Source organism: Apodemus sylvaticus, chromosome 10, assembly GCF_947179515.1.
Source record: "Apodemus sylvaticus chromosome 10, mApoSyl1.1, whole genome shotgun sequence".
Lineage (NCBI taxonomy): Eukaryota > Metazoa > Chordata > Mammalia > Rodentia > Muridae > Apodemus > Apodemus sylvaticus.
The window spans coordinates 36,323,202-36,343,989 of NC_067481.1; the positions used below are offsets into that span (position 1 = coordinate 36,323,202).

At 43.0% G+C, this 20,788-nt stretch overlaps 1 protein-coding gene and 1 non-coding gene across 2 annotated transcripts in view; both read left to right on the forward strand.

Annotated features, from left to right (window-relative positions):
- Positions 1–20,788, forward strand: part of Ppm1e (protein phosphatase, Mg2+/Mn2+ dependent 1E) — a 130,918-nt gene that overhangs the window by 36,034 nt on the left and 74,096 nt on the right. The window lies entirely within an intron of this gene.
- Positions 2,788–2,894, forward strand: LOC127695626 (U6 spliceosomal RNA). The gene has a single exon (XR_007980011.1). It is a non-coding gene; the product is annotated as a U6 spliceosomal RNA (small nuclear RNA).

Below are 20,788 nucleotides of genomic sequence, written 5' to 3' on the forward strand. Positions count from 1 at the left end.
TCCTCTGTCCGGGTTTGTTTTATGCAACTTGACACAAGCTAAACTTGTCTGCACTGAGGAAACCTTGAGAAAATGCTTCCATAAAATTGGGCCGTAGGCAATCCTGTAGGGCATTTTCTTAATTAGTGATTGATGAGGAAGGGCACAGCTCACTGTGGGTGGTGCCACTCCAGGCTGGTGGTCCTGGGGTCTAAAAAAAAAAAAGCAGGTTGAGCAAGCTATGAGGAGCAAGTCACTGAGCAGCACCCCACCATGGCCTCTGCATCAACTCCTGTGTCCAGGTTGCTGTCCCAGCTTCTCGCTTCCGGTTTCCCTCAGTGGACTCAACCCTTTCCTCCCTGAGTTGCTTTGGTCATGGTGCTTCATCACAGCAGTAGACCCTAACCAAGGCATCCTCGAATGCAGTGGCTCTCAACTTTCCTAGTGCTGCAACCCTTTAATACAGTTTCTCATGTGGTGACCCCATTTCGTTGTTACTTCATAACTGTAATTTTGCTACTGTTATGAATCATAAAGTAAATATCTGATACACAAATCCCCAAGGGGTTGGGACCCACATATCCAATGGCATAATTATATTTTTGTGGTTTGCATCCTTACCAATAACTCTAGTACTTGGGAGGCTGAGTAAGGAGGGTTGCTGTGACTAGCCTGGGCTATATAACAAGCCCTCACATCTAAAGACAAACAAAAAGACACAAGCTCTCCCAAAACCAAGAAAGAGACTAGCATGTTTATCCTTTGTTGTTAAAAGGTAAGGAAACAAAGGCAGGGCAGATGTCTCAGAATACCATCTTATTTTTGACTCTCTAAGCTCCCTAAGATGGGGACTTTATAATGTAATCTGTTCAAGAACTCTGAGCCTGTGGCAAAAGCTGTGCTTGACAGGTGCACACTGTGTGGAAGGAAAGTGCTGGGGACTGAGCTGTTTTACATCCTTTGCTCCAGCTTCCCTCAGCGGAGACATGTTTTTCTTAAATTGTTTGAGGGATAAATTTTTGTCTTAACTATAAATAGCACACATTGTTTTATTCTGCAGATTTCCAGGTTGTCTTTTTTTTTTTTTTTTAGAAGCAAGCAGACTATAAATCATGAAAAAAGAAATGTCTCTTCTCTCGTGTAGCTCAAGTTCTGTTTTTTGTTTTGCTTTGTTTTGTTTTGGTTTTTCGTTTTTTTAAAGACAGGGTGTTTCTGTGCAGCCCCGACTGTCCTGGGTTGTGTAGTCCAGGCTGGCCTGAGATCTCGAGTGCTGGGACCACCACACCTGGCTTCTTGTAGCTCAGTCTTAAAGCCCCAAACAGTGTTTGCCTTAGACCTGCATCATAATTGGTGACTCAACCAGTGAGGAATGAAAATTTCTTTGAATTCTTTATTTTTGATGCTGAGCAGGTTCCCCATGAGCCTCTGGGCTGCTCCCCAAAAGAAAGGCTTCTGAACATGGCTTCTAAAATGTGTTCATTCATTTGCTTTGTCCCTTGTTTAACTCTTTCTCTCCCAAAGAACACTTGTTCTCTCCTTTGGCAGGGGCTGTTTTTTACCTTTTATTTGTTTATTTATTTTGTTTGTTTGGTTTTTTTGTTGTTGGTGGGTTTTTTTTTTTTTTGTTTTGTTTTTGGATTTGGCTTTTTCGAGACAGGGTTTCTCTGTGTAGCCCTGGCTGTCCTGGAATTCACTCTGTAGACCAGGCTGGCATCGAACTCAGAAATCCGCCTGCCTCTGCCTCCCAGGGTGCTGGGATTACAGGCGTGCACCACCACTGCTGGGTTTACCTTTTATTTCTTATCTTTTTTTTTTTTTTTCTAAAACTTCTGACGCCCGAAGGTTTTCAGATTCTCCAAGATAACCTTTATTGGCCGGAATGTACAATGGGCTTTCAAGCTTCATTCTCCTGGAAAACAACTTGGAGTTTTTCTTACCATCATGGAAATTTTATGTGGAGAAACGCCCAACCTAAGAGGACTTAGGAGGAGATTACTGTCTTTGCGGAAGGATCTTAAGATGTCTTTCTGGATCATTCGCTTTCTGATATCGCCAGATTGTCCCTTATCCCAATGAAAACAGATCTAGGAGACTGTACTGTAATTAGCTAATTCTGTCACTCCTGCCAAGACAGTGAAGGTTCCTCACTGTGAACACATTCTGCTGCCAACAGCTCAACTGGAACATTGTGTTTATTTATGAGGGGATCTGAGTGTGAACAATTTGGCTTCAAGATTAAATGAGGGAATAGGTTATATTGATAAACCTGATGTAATATTAGTCTTTTAAAGGAAAATTGCAGTCACAAAAAAAGGAGCTCACATGTAAAGTATTGAACATCATAGAAATCAAAATCTCTCCTTCATTTACAAGAGTTCCTTGCTTTCATCCCTCTTGCCTTTGTGGGAGCGGACAGATGTACTGAAGCCAGTCTAGCCTGGTATGATATCAGCAGGTTGGAACTCAGCACAGAACTCAGTACAGCCTCAGGCAGTCCAACTCAGGGATATGTACTACACATGAGGAGCTTTGATGGCCTCTCGTGGGACGTCTAGTGCACGCATCAAAGGTCCCTACGTCACACAAAGGAAGACTAAGCAGAGCCAGGCCTGCTGGCGCACACCTGTAATTGTAGCACTTGGGAGGTGGGAATGTGAGGACCAGGAGTTGAAGGCCCTCCTTAGTTATAATGACCTACAGAGTTCAAGCCCAGCCTGGGATTCCTGAGGCCCTGTCTCAAAACACCAGAAAGAAAACGGTGCATGTAATAGAAGTGGAAATAGTTCAGTGAATCATGAAACTAGAAGAGTGCTCACTTAGGCAGCACATTTACTAAAATTGGAACCCAGAGAGAAGATTAGCATGGCCCCTGAGCAAAGAAAGACACACAACTCTGTGAAGCGTTCCATATATTTTTGAGATTCAAATAAAACTTATCTGACAGTATATTTTAACTCTGTAGTGTATTTTGCTAATAGGATTTAAAATAATAGATATTTTATCAAGTCATTTTTTTTGGAAATGTCATTGTCATGTTCAGTGTCCCCCCACCCCCAATTTGTTTTCAATCTAAACTGACTTTTCACATTTTGGGTTAAAATGCTTGATGTTCTATAACGGGAAACAGAAGGCACTGAATGCTGAGCAGGATTTTCAGTAACAAAGGGAGGGTAGGAGGGACCAATGGGCATGGTTAGAAAATCAGAACTTAGGGGGACAGAGGAGGCCAAGTCCTGAATGGATCCGTGTGGTTGGCACGGGCATGGCCATATAAAGGATGGAAACAGACCTCAGACCCGTGGCAGAGGGCAAAGCCTAACCCCTGGGTGAGTCTTAGTGATGGCAAAACCTATCTAGGGTCCACACGTGGATGTTGATAGTGTGGTGGGCAGAAAATGTCCACTGTGGCTTTCTTCTTTGGGGTGTTTATGACTCGAACACGGCTCCTTAACAGAAACTGCTCCTACTGAGATTAGCTAAACCCACCACCTCGGTCAGCTGTATACCATGAACCCCGCCTCCTTAGTCAGCTGTATACTAAAGTCCCGCCTCCCCGTTCAACTGTATACTAAAGCCCCGCCTCCCCATTCAATGTATATTATGAACCCCGCCTCCTTGGTCAGCTGTATACCATGAACCCTGCCTCCTTGGTCTGCTGAGTACCGTGAACCCCGCCTCCTTGGTCAGCTGTATATAATAAACAGTCTGATCTTCCTGGATCCTGCAGCTTTTCCAGGAGCCCAGACCTCCCGATCCCAGTTTTTCTCCGTCCACATCCACGTGTCTGGGTCTGTCATTTCTTTCTTCCCTCGTTGCCTCGTCAGGTCAGGTCTTCTGGAGTTGTGTATGTCACTGCAGAGAATGGAAAGTGTTGGTTGTTTCCCACCTGTTGTCCAATTCCCTGAGAAGCTCCAGGCGCTCACTGGGATTCAGGTGTTTGAGACTAGCCCGGGCAACATACCAAGAACCCATCTCAAAAATAAAATCAAATATAAAGTTTAAGTTGATTCTAGAAAAAGAGTATCATTCTAATAAATGGAAGAAGGTAGGGGTGTGATTGGGAGGCTCTTGCTTTGAGGTAAAGTTAGATGTGGCTACATGCATTACTGACATCAATTCCATATAAGGATAAAGGAGAATATCAGGTCAGCCTGTTTTGGAATATAACAGTTATTGAAATGATAAGGATTTGTATAGTATTTTCATGTGCATCTTAAGAATTATAACAGTTCTGGAAGGCATTTATTACAGGTCCATTGCATTCATGAATTGGATTCGGAAAGACTGGGATTTGGAGGCATGGTCCCTTACAGGCAGTAAGGGACACATTCCTAGCACAAGACTGAATCTCAGTCTTGTATGTCACACACTCTATCCAGTGAGTTGTTTTCAGGGCCTCTGCATAGGCTCAGTGCTGCCTTCTTCTGGTGACAGCTGTCATACAGGTCAGGACCTGTTAGGCTTTCTACAGAGAGCTAGCAGTAAATACCAGGCTTTGCTTGTAGTACAGTAGCCACAAGGTACTACAACTCAAAATTGTCACCAATGCACAAGACATCCAATGTGTAAACTTATGAGGAGAGGCTCCCCTTCTCGGTCTCTTTTGAGATGGTGTCTTGCTATGTAGCACAGGCTGTGCCCCACCATGCCTAGCTTTATGGAGTGGTTAGATTCTAAGAAGATACACATTCCTAAAAACAGAGGCAGGACTGAACCTTCTGAAATATGATAATCACACATGGATGGTAAACCTGTGAGTTGTGTAGGCCTGTTTGGTACTGGTTATTTTAAGAAGGAAAGTTACAGAATCCATAAGACGTAGTGATTTTCTAGCCTCTCTCGTGTGGTTCCTGCAGGATAAAAGCTGACCAGTGGATTCGTAAGTAAGCCATTTAAAGCCTTCCCTTTAACTCAGAATTCTCAGTTGGAAAATAAAAGCCATCGTCTATCAAATCAACTATAATTAGGTATGTGAGTAAGAGCGATAATATGTGGATGTTGTTCTGGATTTCTTAAAGGCGGGCTAAGTAGAAATTATAGCTGAGATGATTGTAACTGAGCAGCACACCACAGTCACATCCTTAAATACAACATGACAAGGAACCTATAGCCTGAACACTGGACTGCTCCCTGTCTCATGTGATTTGGTCTTTTGTGCAGACAGATTTTTTTTTTTTTTTTTTTGAGACAGGGTTTCTCTATGTAGCCCTGGCTGCCCTGGAACTCACTCTGTAGACCAGGCTGGCCTCTGCCTCCCGAGTGCTGGGATTAAAGGTGTCTGCCACCATTGCCTGGCCAGACTAGGATTTTTTTTCTGGAGGAAATATGTATTGCTTTGGAACTTCTGCTTTTCAGAATTATCATATAGTGATAATGTTATATTGATTTGTCCAGATCCACGTGATTTCTGACAGCCTGCCATGATTTCATTCTTGAAATGATTACTAATAAAAGTCATACATATTCTACTAGTCGTAGTTAAGGACTGGGCTGAGAGGAACTCTTTAAATTAGTTAGATCCCTGTTAGCACTCACTGTCCCTCTATCTGCTTGCTTGTGTGTTTGGCAAGGCTTATTCTAGCTCCCAGTTTTAGAGATTTCAGTCTATTGGCCCTGCTGCTTTCAGGCCATGAGGAGTTAGCAATCAGGAATGGATACAGCATATGGTGGCGCTGCTCCTCTCAAAGGAGCTGGGAAATGGGGGAAGCAAAACAGTTCTAGTTCTTTAAACATTTCCTGGGATTTTTTTTTTTTGTTAACCTCAGTTATTTGAAAAGTTTGCTTATTAGAATATATTAATATTAATCAAATGCTGATTTTTACTAGGACAGTGTTGACACTTGGTCCTCTCTGTCCACCCTGTGGGTTCCAGGTCCTCAGGCTTGGGAGGCAGCACCTTTACCCACTGAGCCACCTTGCAGGCCCAGGATACTTCTTTTGAGTCTTGATTGAATAATACTTAATTGATTCTTTTAGAACATCATTGACTAATCCTACCAAAAATTTCCACTGTAGTGTTAGTTATAATGTTGTGTTGTCATAATGAGTTTATTCATCAACTCTTTTTTTGTTTTGTTTTGTGTAGCCCTTGATTGGTCTGGGACTCATTATGTAGACCAGGTTGGCCAAGGAATGCCATAGAAATGCCAGCCAGCCTCCCTAAAGGTGTGTACTGTCACATCCAGATCACTCATCCTCCCTTAGTGACAAGACATCTTTTGTGGTTATCGTGTCAGTATAGAGTAGGATTTCTTTCTTTTCTTTTGTTTGTTTGCTTGCTTGCTTGGAGACAAGGTCCCTCTGTCCTCCCCACGTGATTCTCATCTCCTTTGATTTGCTTATGTATGGATTTGCCTTTTCATGCTCTGAGTTATTCCATAGAATTGAATCAGGCAATTTTATCCCAGCTTTCCATGTCTTCTCCAGGTCTCTCCATGTTGTACATTTGTCAGGGTTTCTTCACTCTTTTTCACTCCCCCTCTTCCTTCTCCTTCATTTCTCAAGCTCCTTGCCATTTGTTTATTATCAAACCGGAGGCCCAGCAGGTCTCAAACTTGCTGCAATCCTCTTGCGTTGGTGGGATTGCAGACAGGAGCTACCATGTCCAGCTTTTGACTCTAGGCAAGTACTCTCTACCAGGCTACAAGCTCACCTCAGAACGCCGCTTTTAGGCACTGTTCTGAGCCCTTGTTTTCGGTTCTTTTGGGTCTATGTGTAGGAGTAAAATTACACAGTCTTACATGATGATTTTATGCCTAGCATTCAAAAAACCACCAACCTTTTCCACAGCAGTACACATTTTAACATAAGAGTTCAGAACCTTAATTTTAATTATTTTTTAGACAAGGTCTCAGGTAGCAGAAACTGGGCTTAAACTGACTGTGTCACACAGGGGAATCATGAACTTATTTCTACTCTTGAGTCCACCTCCCCAGCGCTGGGATTACAGGCATGGGCCATCATGCCCAGGTATGCAGGGCGGAGGTCAAGCTCAGAGCGCCATCCGTGTTAAACACACACTCTACCACTGATCTGAATCCCCAGCCCTAGAATCTTAGGGGTTTGTTTTTGTTTTGTTTTTCATTTTTTTAAGATAGCTTTTCTCTGTGTGGCCCTGGCTGTCCTGGACTTGGTTCTGTAGACCAGGCTGGCCTCGAACTCAGAGTCCCCTGCTTTTGCCTCCCATGTGCTGGGATTACAGGCATGTGCCACCCCTGCCTCTGGAATCTTAGCTTTTAAATGTCAATTATTTATTTTAAGATAAGAAATGTCTTAGGATTTCACAAATTCTGTCTAGAGACAATAGCATTTCTAGCGTTGCCCTTTTAGAATTTTCTTTTTCATCTTTAGATTTAAAACATTCAATACTGATTTCTTTGGCATACATTCACCGAGAAGCTAGAGAGATTTTTACATTCCAGCAGCATGGGAAACATGCTAAAAATAGATTATGACACTTTCCAAACGAGTTAACACTCAGGGCTCCCAAGCAGTCTCAAACTCACATGATGACAAAACACTGGAGTTTTCTTTTCCTTATAAAAAAAAAAAAGATTTTAAAGCTGGGCAGCTGTGGTGCACGCCTTTAATCCTAGCACTTGGAAGGCAGAGGCAGGCGGATCTCTGAGTTCGAGGCCAGCCTGGTCTACAGAGTGAGTTCCAGGACTGCCAGGGCTACACAGAGAAACCCTATCTCGAAAAAACCAAAAGAAAAAAAATAAGATTTTAAATTTTATCTATTTCATGTGTGTTGGGGGTTAGGAAGCATGAGTGCCATTTCCCTTGTGTGGAGGTCAGAGGAAGGCTAGTCTTTTCTTTTCCCCATCTATGTTCTGGGGATCAAAGCCAAGGTCATTAGGGTTGGCCCAAACACCTTTCCCTGCAGCGCCATGTTGTTGACTCTAGATCTATTATCTCCTACAAAATGCATATGTTCCTAAGTAAGTGTAAACTATAGTGGTTTCCCAAGGTTAAATCTGCTTTTTATCTGTTATCAATATCATGGTTTGAAATAAATAACAATGCCCTGGGCCTGCTGGTAGAATTCCAGCACTTGGCAAGACTGATGTAGGGGTAGGCTTGTGAGCGCAAGGCTAGCCTGGGCTCTATGGCAAGGATCTGTTTAGGTTGGGGAAGAGATAGTACAGGATGGGAGAGGGCATGGAGTGATGGGGAAAACAAGATAGAACAGGGAGAAGAAAAGAGAAGAGGAAGAAGGGAGGGAAAATGGAGAGAGACAGAGATTGCTAAATAGGAAAGCAGTTGTTAAACAGGAAAAATGGAACTTTGATTAACAGGGAAAGTTGTTTAGGACTTAGTACACACCCAGATCCTCTGCTAACTAAGCACTGCAAACCCATTATCCAATTTAATCCCCTCAACCCATATTGAGTAAAAGTTCTTTCTCTATTGCGCAGGTGAGAAACAATGCTCACAAAGACATTAGTTATCTAAGGTTGAGTAAAGTAAAAAGCAGTAGGTCTGCCTTTAATTTATAGCTTCGTTAAGTTTATTTAGTCACACTTGTTGGCCCTGATGAAGGTAATATCTTTACTCCAGTGTGGAGTTCATAACAAAGATGAGGCCAATACATGTAATATTGTATGGACACATTTTTTAAAAGGCAATTGGACTTTCATTAAGGCACTTTGAAGGCTGCTTCCTCCTGTATCTGAGCCTTAATTGGTGTAAGCTTTACTGTAGTCACCAGACTCACTATTTTCTCAGTATTCTAGGAAGCAGCAACTCATCTATGAACAAGTGATAATAGATCGGCCAGGTCCTGGGTGGAGCCCACTGCTGACACTTGCTGTTTCCTTTTTGTTACGGATTCTATAGTGACTCTCCCCTGCTTCCTTGAAACTTGGTGCTTTCTGGAAAAATATCTGTATGTCAGCCTCATAGAGACAGGCGTCTTTGAACAGTCCCTGGTGGGACAATGTTCAACAAAGGTTTGATGAACAATATACGAATGCATTGCTTTACTTGAGGTTTTAAATTAGCACACCAGGTTATGGGCTTTATTGTGGCATTTCCAAACAGACTTTGTTTCTGTTGGGTCTCCCCCTCTGCAGTCCACCCCAATGGGTGGTACTTAGTCCTCTTTATAAATGCTTGTCAAATAAGGTAGTGGGAATTGCTACCAATTACTGCAGTTGTCGGTCTCTGCTTCCCTGCTTTTCCATAGCCATGGATTTTGGTGTCAGACCGACCTGAAGTTGTCCCTGGCTTTAGGATCAATCGTGTATATTTAGGCAAGGCACTGGACTTCTCAAACCTTGAGTTTCTTGTCAGGAAAATACTTTAACATTCTCTTGTGGCTTTTTTCTTTTTACACAGTTTTAGCTACCTGTAGTCAACTACCATACAAAAAAATAAATGTATTTCAGAAATTAACCTGCATGTTACTCTGAGTCTTGTGATGGACTCTCACACCATCTACCTAGGATGAGACTCACCTCTGTGTGCATCCTGTCTAGACAGCATGGGCTGCCCACCCAACAGTCACATCATACCTAGCTTGGTTATAAAGTTAAAGAAAAACTTGGACGTTCTTGAGTCCTGGTTTCCCTGGAGCCTGGTTTGTAGACCAGGTTGGCCTTGAACTATCAGAAATCTGCCTGCCTTCTGAGGGCTGGGTCTAACGGTGGCCCCACCATGCTCAGCCGTTTACTTTTATTACAGTATACTTATTACATTTTATTTGACCTCTGCTCTGCCTAAAATACCAAATTGAACTGTTTATTATAGTCGAATGGATAAGAAGCAGTAGCACACATAAGGTTTAGTGCCGTCCCTGCTTTCCGGCGTACCCTAGGCTAAGGTCAGACCTCCTGCCCTGTGAGCCAGGGAGGGGCTGCTTTGGTGCTGACTCACAGCACTGCTCAGGGCTAAAATGACACATTTGATTTGGTAAAAATAAGTTCAGGAATCATTCATAGTTAACAGTTTTTTTTCCCATTTCAAATTACTTACTATTTAGTTGTAGAAGATATGATCAAAGAACTAAAAGATTGTGGTCTTTTAGGATACAAATTGATAATTTGTACTATTCTACTTATGCATATCAATGGCTAAAATACAGACTATGGATAAAGTAAATTAAATAAAATAGACTGAATGTGCATCAGTGATTATAATTTCATCATCATGTCAAGCTGCCAGAAGCCCGATAGGAGTGCGGTGTGCAGTCTCTCACTAAGGTATGCAAATGCACAAGTACTCTATCTGCATGTACACCTGTGTGCCAGAAGAGGGCATCAGATTCCATTACAGAGGGTTGTGAGCCACCATGTGGTTGCTGGGAATTGAACTTAGGACCACCTGAAGAGCAACCAGCACTCTAAACCGCCGAGTCATCTCTCTAGTCTGAAAATGAATGTTTAATAATAATAATAATGATAATAATAATAATAATATACTTAAGGGTCTGGGTGTAGCACAGTCTGAGGAATGCTTGCCTAGTGTGCATGCAGCCCTGGGCTCAGTCCCCAGCACCACCTAAAACTGCATGGTGATGAGGATCTGAAATCACAGTGCTCAGAAGGGGAATGCAAGGCCACGGACATCCTTGGCTACATATTGAGTTGAATGCCAGTCCTGTCTCAGAAAAAAGAATGTATATATTTTAAACTCTGCTATGACTAAAGGAATTCCTTGTGGGAATGAGTCAGACCTAAAGGTTAGTAGCAGCGGTCTTGCTAATTTTAGATAGATATCACGCTGTGTGAATAACCAGCTACAGAGACCTAATAGATGCCCGAATTGTCGTTATCAAGTGAAGTATAACTGAACTTGAAGCGTTTACCCCTTGGCTTGATTCCAATGGTAGGATAAGATATTTAAAGTGCAAATGCAAAGCAGTTTATATAAGTGATTGTATTCTATGCAATATTTTACATCTTAGCCAAGCTTCACATTTTAATAATCAACTGGAAAGCAGGAAAGAATTTACTAGAAAAAGAAGAAAGCTGTTTTATCTCAGTATGAGTATTTCCACATTTAAGCCCCCTTTTCCCATGGGTACTGCTTTAAGACTAAAATAATAGATATCTTTTCATTTAGATATAAACATTGTGGGTATTGGATAGCTTAGGCCCAGGTACACACTTTCCTGATGCAGTAGACATGGCTGCCTTCCTTTACGAAGTGAGGAGAGCTGGAAACAGAGCAATGGAGGAAACTTATCTTGAGAGCTGTGGGACAGGGCAAGAGTGTTTATTACATAGCTGGGGGTGGGGGTGGGTAGGCTGAACTATGTGAGTACACGGATGGAGTATGCTATCTATTAGGTCTTCAGAACTGTTATTCATACAGCGTGATAATCTGCTTATCTAAATTGGCAAGACCACTGCGTAGGTCTGACTCACACTCACAAGGAATTCTTTTGAGCATAGTCTTTTCTCAACAATTTCCCCAGCCTGTCTAAAACAGATCAGTTATTCCCCAGTCGTGTGCTGCTTAGTGTGAACTCAGGCCGTCATAGCTGCCTATGCCTACCTGACATGCATTTTGCTAATGAGGCATTGAAAGGTGACAGAGGATAAAGATCATTTTATGCTCAGGATGATGAAGCTGCAGCTTGAAGTGGGAGTTGACGGAGCAGCTTCAGGAAGGCGTCTGGGAGGTGACAGAGAGCCCAGCTGAAGATGGGTACAGAAGAGGAAAGTTGGAATGAAGGACTCATTAAGGGAGGTAGACAAGTGGGGGCGTGTGTGTGTGTGTGTGTGTGTGTGTGTGTGTGTGTGGTGTGCGTGTACATGTGTGTAAAAGACTGAAGAGGCTCTGTACAGTATTAACTGAGATAAACAGGCATTATAAAGCGAGAATAGCATTATGGGTTATATAGTTGCCAAGCTAGATTTTTGGGGGATTAGCTGAGATTCAGGACAACTTCTGAGTGTTTGCTTTATTGTTAATAGGAAGAATGCCAACATTGGGGTCACCTTCTCTTGTTCTTTCAATTTGGCCTTATACCAGGATTAAGTGTTCTACAAATAGAAGGTGTGTTCACATTTCTAAAGGTATACCCTATAGACATTTATAAATGTGCTCGGCAATTAAAATATTTCTGCTTTAAACACTGGCTGGCCATGAGTAGAACAAGTGGAATTCAATGTTCTTTTCCCTCTCTGTGGGGGGAAATGTTTAAGTGTAAGAAACATAAGTTTGATACTTTAGTTGATAATTAAAATTATGGTGTCAGTCCTGAGTACCATACTGTTGGGATCAGCTTTTGGAAAGAACAGATGGTAATTGATTCTGTTGTTCCAGATCTGTGACGACCAAAGGCTGTCCAAGCCCATTGCCCACTTGCTGTCCTTGTCACTTGTAAAACAGCAAGGTAGCAAAGGATAAAAAAGATGTCAGGGACTGACTTAGCAGCGCCAGTGGTCTGCGTCTTCCGCCAGGGGCAAACCTGCCAAGGTGGATTTGTTTTCTGCTTTTTAAAATGAGAACAGTGGTGTCTCCTTTACTCATGGAAACATGAACTGTGACGAGGGGATGATGTAGTTAAGTGAGCACCTTTTTATGCTACTAGGCAGAATATTTTAAAAGTCTTAGGCTTGGGGGCTGGGGAGCTGGCTCAGCATTAAGAGCACGTGTTGCTCTGGCAGAAGACCCAGGTTTGGTTCCCAGCGCCCACATGGCAGCTCACAAGCACCTGTCACTCTAGTTTCAAGGGCTCCAACTCTCTCTTCTGATCTCTGAGGGCACCAGGCATGCACATGGTGCATACACATACAGAAATAACATTCATGCACATGAAATTACATTTATTTATTTCTTTGTTATTTTCCTTATTCACTTTACATAATGCTCACTACCCCCCTCCCCATCACCCCTCCCACAATCCTTCCCCCATCTTCTCCTCTTCTCTGAGCAGATACCCCCCCCCCCTCCCATATCCCCTGCTCTGTCACATCAACTCTGTGCAAGGCTGGGCGCATACTCTCCCACTGAGGTCAGACAAGGCAGCCCAGCTAGAAGACCATATTCCATGTACAGACGACATCTTTTGGTACAGCCCCTGCTCCGTTTGTTTGTGACCAACATGAAGACCCAGCTGCAGGGAGGCCTAGGTCCAGCCCGTGTATGTTCTTTGGTTGGTGGTTCAGACTCTGAGAGCCCCAAGGGTGCAGGTTAGTGGACTCTGTTGGTCTTCTTATAGAGTTTCTATTCTTTCCAGGCCTCACAATCCTTCCTCCTATTCTTCCATAATAGTGCCCAAGCTCCATCTACTGTGTTTTGGCTGTGGGTACCTGCCTTTGTCTTAGTCAGTTGCTAAGTGGAGCCTCTCAGAGGACAGCCATGCTAGACTCCGGTCTGCAAGCATAACAGAGTATCATTAATAGTCAGAGGTTGGTGCTTTCATACCCATGGGATGAATCTCAAGTTGGGCCAGGTATTGGTTGGCCATTTCCTCAGTCTCTGCTCCATCCCCCGTCCCTGAATTTCTCTTAGTCAGGATGTTGGGATGGGTTGGTGTCCCTATTGCTCCACTGGGGTTCCTGCCTGACTATAGGAAGTGGCCTCTTTAGGTTCCATATCCCCAGCGCTGTGAGTCACAGCTAAGGACACCCCCATTGATTCTTGGGTGCCTCTCTAATCCCAGGTCTAAGCCTTTACCTGGAGATACTCCCTATCCCCTGCCTCCTTTCAGTTGTAGATTTCCATTAATTCTCATGGACATCCTCCCACAAAGACACTTACTCAACTATGTTAATAGCAGCTTTATTCGTAATAGCCAGGAGACAACCTAGATGTCCCTCAGTTGTTAAAAAAAAATGTGGTGTAGCTACACAATGAAATACCAGTGCAGCTACTAAAAACAAAGACATTATGAATTTTGCAGGCAAATGGATGGATCTTGAGAATATTATCATGAGTGAAGTAACCTTGTCCCAAAAGGACATGCATGGTATGTACTCATTTAAAGTGGATCCTAGTCATAAAATGCAGGATACTCATGGTACACTCTACAGACCCAAAGAAGCTAAACAAGAAGGCAGGCACAAGCAAGGATGCTTGAGTCTTACTTAGAAGAGGGAATAAAAGAGTTATAAGAGGCAGATAGAGGTAGAGGACTGGGAGAGAGGGGGATGGAGAGAGGAGTGGGGGAGTTAGGGATCAGGTATGGGGAGGGACAGGAGAGATGAACTTACATTAAAAAAAATTAAAACATAAAGTCTGAACTCTTCTAAGAATTGTGTTTAGTGTAAGGGCAGCTGAAATAGACATGCTCCTGCCTCTTTTAAGTTGCTGGATACTTTCCTTCCCAGGTCCTTCCCTTCCTCCCCACTGGTGATTGCTTTCCTCTCCCTCCCAATTGGCACTGAGGTGTCCTCACTTGGGCACTTCAGCTTGTTGATCTTTTTGAGTTCTGTGGATTGTATCCCGGGTATTCTGTACTTTTTTTTTTTTTTTGACTAATATCCACTTATTGGTGAGTACATACCATGCCTGTCCTTTAGGGTCTGAGTTGCCTCACTCAGGATGATATTTTCTAGTTCCATCCATTTGCCTGCAAAATTCATGATGTCCTCATTCATAAGAACTGAGTAGTATTCCATTGTGTAAATGAACCACATTTTCTGTGTCCATTCTTCTGTCATGGGACATCTAAGTTGTCCACAGAGGCATCTAGCTTCTGACTATCTCAAACAAGGCTGCTATTAACATAGTGGAACACATACACCTGTGGCATGGTGGGGTATCTTTTGGGTATATTCCCAAGAGTGGTATAGCCAGGTCTTCAGAGAGATCTATTTCCAATTTTCTGAGGAACCTCCAGATTGATTTCCAGAGTGGCTGCAACAGTTTGCAATCCCACCATCAATGGAGGAATGTTCCTCTTTTTCCACATCCTCTCCAACATTTGTTGTCACCTGAGGTTTTGATCTTAGCCATTCTAATTGGCGTAAGGTGAATCTCAGGGTCATTTTGATTTGCATTTCTCTGATCACTAAGGACTTTGAACATTTTTTAAGGTGTTTCGCGTTCATTTGAGATTCCTCAGTTATGAATTCTTGGTTTAGTTCTGTACCCCACTTTTTGATTGGATTGTTTGATTTTTTTTGATGATTAGCTTCTTGAGTTCTTTATAAATTTTGGATATTAGCCCTCTATCGGATGTGGGGTTAGTGAAGATTTTTTTCTCATTCTTTAGGTTGCCAATTTGTCTTACAGAAGCTTTCCAGTTTCATGAGATCCTATTTATCAATCATTGATTGTAGAGCAGGAGCCATTGGAGCTCTATTTAGGAAGTTTCCCCCTGTGCTAATGAGTTCAAGGCTCTTTCTCTTCCATTGGATTCAGTGTATCTGGTTTTATGTTGCGGTCCACTTGGACTTGAGTGGATGGGGTGGGGGAGAGGGAGGGAGAGGGGAACCTGATCTGACATTGGGGGACAGAAAAGGACTGAAGCCCTGAGGGCCAGCAGAAAGAATGGAAACAGGCAACCTCAGGAGATAGGAGGTGGGGGCGGGAGGGGGACTTCCAGAATGCATCAGAGACCTGGGAGGTAAGAAACTCACAGGACTAAAAGAGACGGACCTTAAATGAAATGCCTGGCAGTAGGGAGAGGGAACTTCTAGAGCCTACCTCCAGCAGGAAGACAGGACTTCAAATGAGGGAGAAGGAGGCCATCCCACAGTCATAACTCTGACCTATAATGTTCCTGTCTGAAAGAATTACAGGGATGGAAATAGAGAGGAGCCTGAGGAAAAGAAGGTCCAGTGACAGGCCCAAACTGGGATACAGCTCAAAGGGAGACCCCAAGGCCTGACACTATTACTGAGGCTATGGAGTGCTCACAATAAGGGACCTAGCATGACCTCACTCCAGAAGACCCAACAAGCAGCTGAAAGAGTGAGATGTAGATATTTGCACCCAACCAATGGGCAGAAGCAGCTGACCCCTGCTGTTGAATTAAGGAAGGCTGAATTAAGCTGAGGGTAAACCCTGTAGGAGGACCAGCAGTCTCAATTAATCTGGACCCCCAGGATCTCTCAAACACTGGACCACCAAACAGGCAGCATAAACCAGCTGATATGAGGCCCCTAGCACATATACAATAGAGGACTGCCGGCTCTGTGTTTATTCAGAGATGATGCACCTAACCCTCAAGAGTCTGGAGGCCCCAGGGAGTTTAGAGGTCTGGTGGGGTAGGGGGTAGGGACATCCACATGGAGACAGGGGGAGAGGAGGAGGTATGGGATATGGAACGGTCAGAGGGTGGGCAGGGGTTGGTGGGGTGGGGAATAAATTATGGAGTGTATAAAAATAAGTAATAAAAAATTTTAAAAAGTTGCTGGACAGACTGAACATGTATGGAGCGATTATAAAACTGAAGGTCATGTGGACTTCTCATAACAACAACCCAGGGTTTGATCCCAGGCATAGGAATGGCTTCTCAGGATGGCTGTCATGTTGTTCTTTAAGAGATGCAGGTGAAAGGGCAAAGGCTTTAGGGACTGGGTGTGCTTTATATAAGAATGCGGGTGGATGGTTCTTAGGCATCTGTAGGCAGTCTTCCCAGGTTGAAAAATAACATTGCTAGGCGCTGTCTGCATGGTCTGCAGATTAGTTCTTTGGGCGCCTCGTTCTTATTACAAGGCCTAGCTGGCCTGGAACTCTGTATAAACCTGGCTGCAGACCTTCAACAATCCTCCTGCTTCCTAACACCTGCCATGTGTCGTGGATTAATTTTTAAAGAAATTAGTTTTTCCTGGTGGTGGTGGTGGCCATACCATTAATCCCAGCACCTGGGAGACAGAGGCAGGTAGATCTCTGAGTTTGAGACCACCCTGGTTTACAGAGCAAGTTCCAGGACAACCAGGATTACACAGAGAAACCCTGTCTCAAAAAACAAGACAACAACAAAATTAGTTTTGTATGTTACTGTACAATATCTGCAAAATCTAAGCATTGCTTTGATTATACATGAATAAAGTGTGAGATTTAATTTTTGTGAAAGCTAGTTGATTGTCTCCAAAATACAATAGGCAATAGGCTTTTAAAACATGAGTTCTGGCTGTGACTGTAGCTCAGTTGGGGCCCTAGTCTAGACTACCTAGGGAGAAAGATTAGAGTTGCACAGAGTTTGAAAGGAGAGAGGGACAGACACTGCTATCAACCCAGGAAGAAAATTTGTTAACAATACAGTTACTTAATTACTTATGTGTGATTTAAAACTGTTTTCTATGGGATAAAGCTGCAGATGGCCCTAAATGCAGCTGAACAATTCATAACCTGAACAATTTGATGAATCAGAAGTTTCTGACACTGTTTGCGGACACAGACACTCTCTGAGAAACTGCTACTTAGCTGCTACATGCTGTAAAATAAAACAACTTTTAACTTAATTTTTCCTTATTTATTTATTTGTTTGCTTGCTTGTGTGTGTGTGTGTGTGTGCATTCATACACCCTAAGGAGGCCAGAATAGGATACTGGGGGCGGGGCTGTGAGCCATGTGACAAAGATACCGGGAACAAAACCCTGGGCACTTTGTGAGAGTAGAAAACTATTTTAAGAGCTGAACCATCTTTCCAAGTCCACCAAAAAATAAAAAATAAAAAAAATCACAGATATCTGGGCCAGACATGGTGGCACAGGCCTTTGATCCCAGCACTCAGGAGACAGAGGCAGGTAGATATCTGTGAGTTCAAGGCCAGCCTGGTCTACAAAGAAAGTTCCATGACATCCAAGGTTACATAGAGAGAACCTTTCTTAAAGCAGCAACAATTAAAATAAAGCAAGAAATTTCAGACTTAGAAGCTGGAATCAGTGAAGAGAGACATTTCCTTAACATAATGCCTGTGTTTTAGTGACCAAAGCAATCATCTTGAAAGGAGGAAGGATTCAAATGGGAAATATTTATTCTATTCATTTCTTTTTTAGACAGGTCTTATATACCCTAGGCTGGCCTCAAACACAGTGTGTAGTTGAGGAAAACCTTGAACTTCTGATCCTGTTTTTACCTCCCAAGTGCCTGGAATATATGTGAACTACATTATTTATGTGGTCCTGTGGGTCAAACACAGGCTTCTTGTGTCCTAAGCAAGTACCCTATAAGGGGGTTATATCCCCAGCCTCTCCCACCCCTCTTTTCTTTCCTTCTAGATTGGATGTGAGATTTATTACTGAACGTGATTTGGAGTGTGGGGAGGCAGAACTCAGCATAGTGGGCCCTCAGGAGTGCAGGTCTTGGGGACCGTGGATGGGAAATATTTGACCCCACAGCCACAGGTGTGAGCTTCTTGTCAGCTATCATGTCCAACTGACCTGCCTTTAACTTGGCCAACCCCTGCTTCTTTGACATGTGGTTCTTCTGACAGCCTGAAAACTTGAACTTGGCTCTTCACAGGACCTCAACGACATGTTCTGTATTCTGCCACTTGGTGTAAGTGGGCACAATGACCTGGCCAAGGTGAACTCTGGACCATACCCTTAGGCATTCCAGCATCACTCTGAATACCAGCTGGAGCCAACATTTAGGACGGCACTGAGATCAGAGACATGACAGCCACAAGAAAATCGTCTTCAAGGCCCCTAGGGCAGAGCGTGTGAGTGACTGGCTGCTGGACCAGGGAGGCTGCTGCTGGCATGCTGGGCCTGGGCAATTAATTGGCTCCAGGCTTCTTTTGAAATGGACCCAGGCGGAACTCAAACTCAGCCTCCCTGCTTCATGAGTACTCGGATTAAAGGCCCAAACCCACTGTACTTGGGCTGTTATTACTTTTTAATTGGGCTGTCACAGCTGCTAAATGTTTCCTATAAACCCCAGTGTTTATGTGTTTGTGTATTGACTTATATAGCACTGGAGAGATGGTATTCATTTCAAACAAGTATATTTAGAGGCTGGAGAGATGTGTCAGTGATTAGGAACACATGATGCTCTTCCAGAGGACCTGAGTCTGGTTCCCAGCACTCATGTCAGGTGACTCACAAATGCCTGTAACTAGCACCAGGGTATTTATCTTTTTTTTTTTTTTGGAAAGATTTACTTATTATATGTGAGTACACTGTAGCTGTCTTCAGACACTCCGGAAGAGGGCGTCAGATCTCATTACAGATGGTTGTGAGACTCCTGGAATTTGAACTCAGGACCTTTGGTAGAACAGTCAGTGCTCTTAACCGCTGAGCCATCTCTGCAGCTCTGGTATCTATCTGAAGCTCTCTCCTCAACTCCATGTTCTTGAACACATACAAACACATGCATAATTAAAAATAATTTAAAACGTGAGGTCAACAGATCAGTGGATCAACAGCCAGGAGCACTCACAGTTCTAGAGCTGTTCAGTTCCCAGCACCTCCATGATAGGTCACAACTGTCTGTAACTCCAGTTCCAAAGGAGCCAACCCCCTCTTCAGACCTCCTTGAGCATTAGACATGCAAGTGATACAGACATACATGAAGGCAAACATTCATATACGTAAGAATAAGTATTTAAATAAAAATAAAATAAGCATATTTCTGTTGCGGGAAGTTGATAGTTTAGAACGCTTTGTTAACATGGCTTCTTGACCTCCATTGGTGCTCACACATGGCGCACACACGTAGAGATGAGGAAGAAAAACAACGAAATGGAAATGGAAGGTTTTCAGCTCTCTGCTATAGTCTCCATAGCTTATAGTTCATTTTAATATTTAAGATACAAATAGTGGATTAATAGTTTTAGTTTTAATGCTACCTGAATTTTTCCTTAGGTTTACCCAGAATAAATGAAAATTACTTTGGTGTTTTCTAAAAGAAATTTAACTGGACAGATCCAGCTGTTGCATTTATAAATAGCTGCAGATGTCTAGAGTAATGAAGGATTTACTCAGGTTGTTATGGTAACTCAGATTCCACAGGACCTCAAAGATAAGCTATATTGAAGGGAGAGAGTGCATTAAATGTACATTTAACCCAATTATACAATGAAATGACTGCTTACTGTCTGTCATTTTAGATTTTAAAAGAGAAATGAGTTTTAGCTCAGCAAAAGAGTCTCCCACTAAATCACAGGCTTGTGTATCTTTTAAGGGTTTCCTGGAGCTGTGGTGGACTGTGCTGACCATTTAAATTCTCTCTCCTCCCATTAGACCCTTCCCAAGCCCTCCCTCTCTGTCTCTGTCCTCTGGCCCTGTGGTACTGAGAAGGGAGCACAAGGCCTCAACAGGCTAGGCAAGTGTTCTGCTCCTGAGCTGTGTCCCCAGACCCTACCTGTCCATTTGCTCTCTCTGTGATGAATTGCATGTTTATTTAAATCTGCTGACTAAGGCTTAAGGTGCTTTTCTGAGGCCATGGAATATGGAACTCTGGACTTTAATTCCATGATGTCATCCTAAAGATTTATTCAACTGGACTTGGTTACAGTCTTTTAAGATCATTGAATAAGTTGGTCTGTCTGGGCATGGCGGTACAGACTGATAGCTTCAGCGTCCACGAGACTGGAAGGAGTGTAAGCTTGAGGTCAGTCTGGACTAACAGCAAAATTTAAAAATAAATACATTTCAAACTAGAGAGACGGCTTACTATAGTGGTGTTCAACACATGGGTCATGACTCCTTGGTGGGGGGTGTCAAACAATACTTTTACAGGGATTGCCTAAGACCATTGGAAAATACAGATCTTTACATTGCAATTCACAACAGTAGCAAAATTACAGTTATGAAATAGCAATTGAATAATTTTATGGTTGTGGTCACGACAACATGAGGAGCTGAAATAAAGGCTCACAGCATTAGAAAGGTAAGAGCTGTTGGCTTAGTAGTTAAGAGCACTGGCTGCTCTTGCAGAAGCCTGGGTTTAGTTTCTAGCA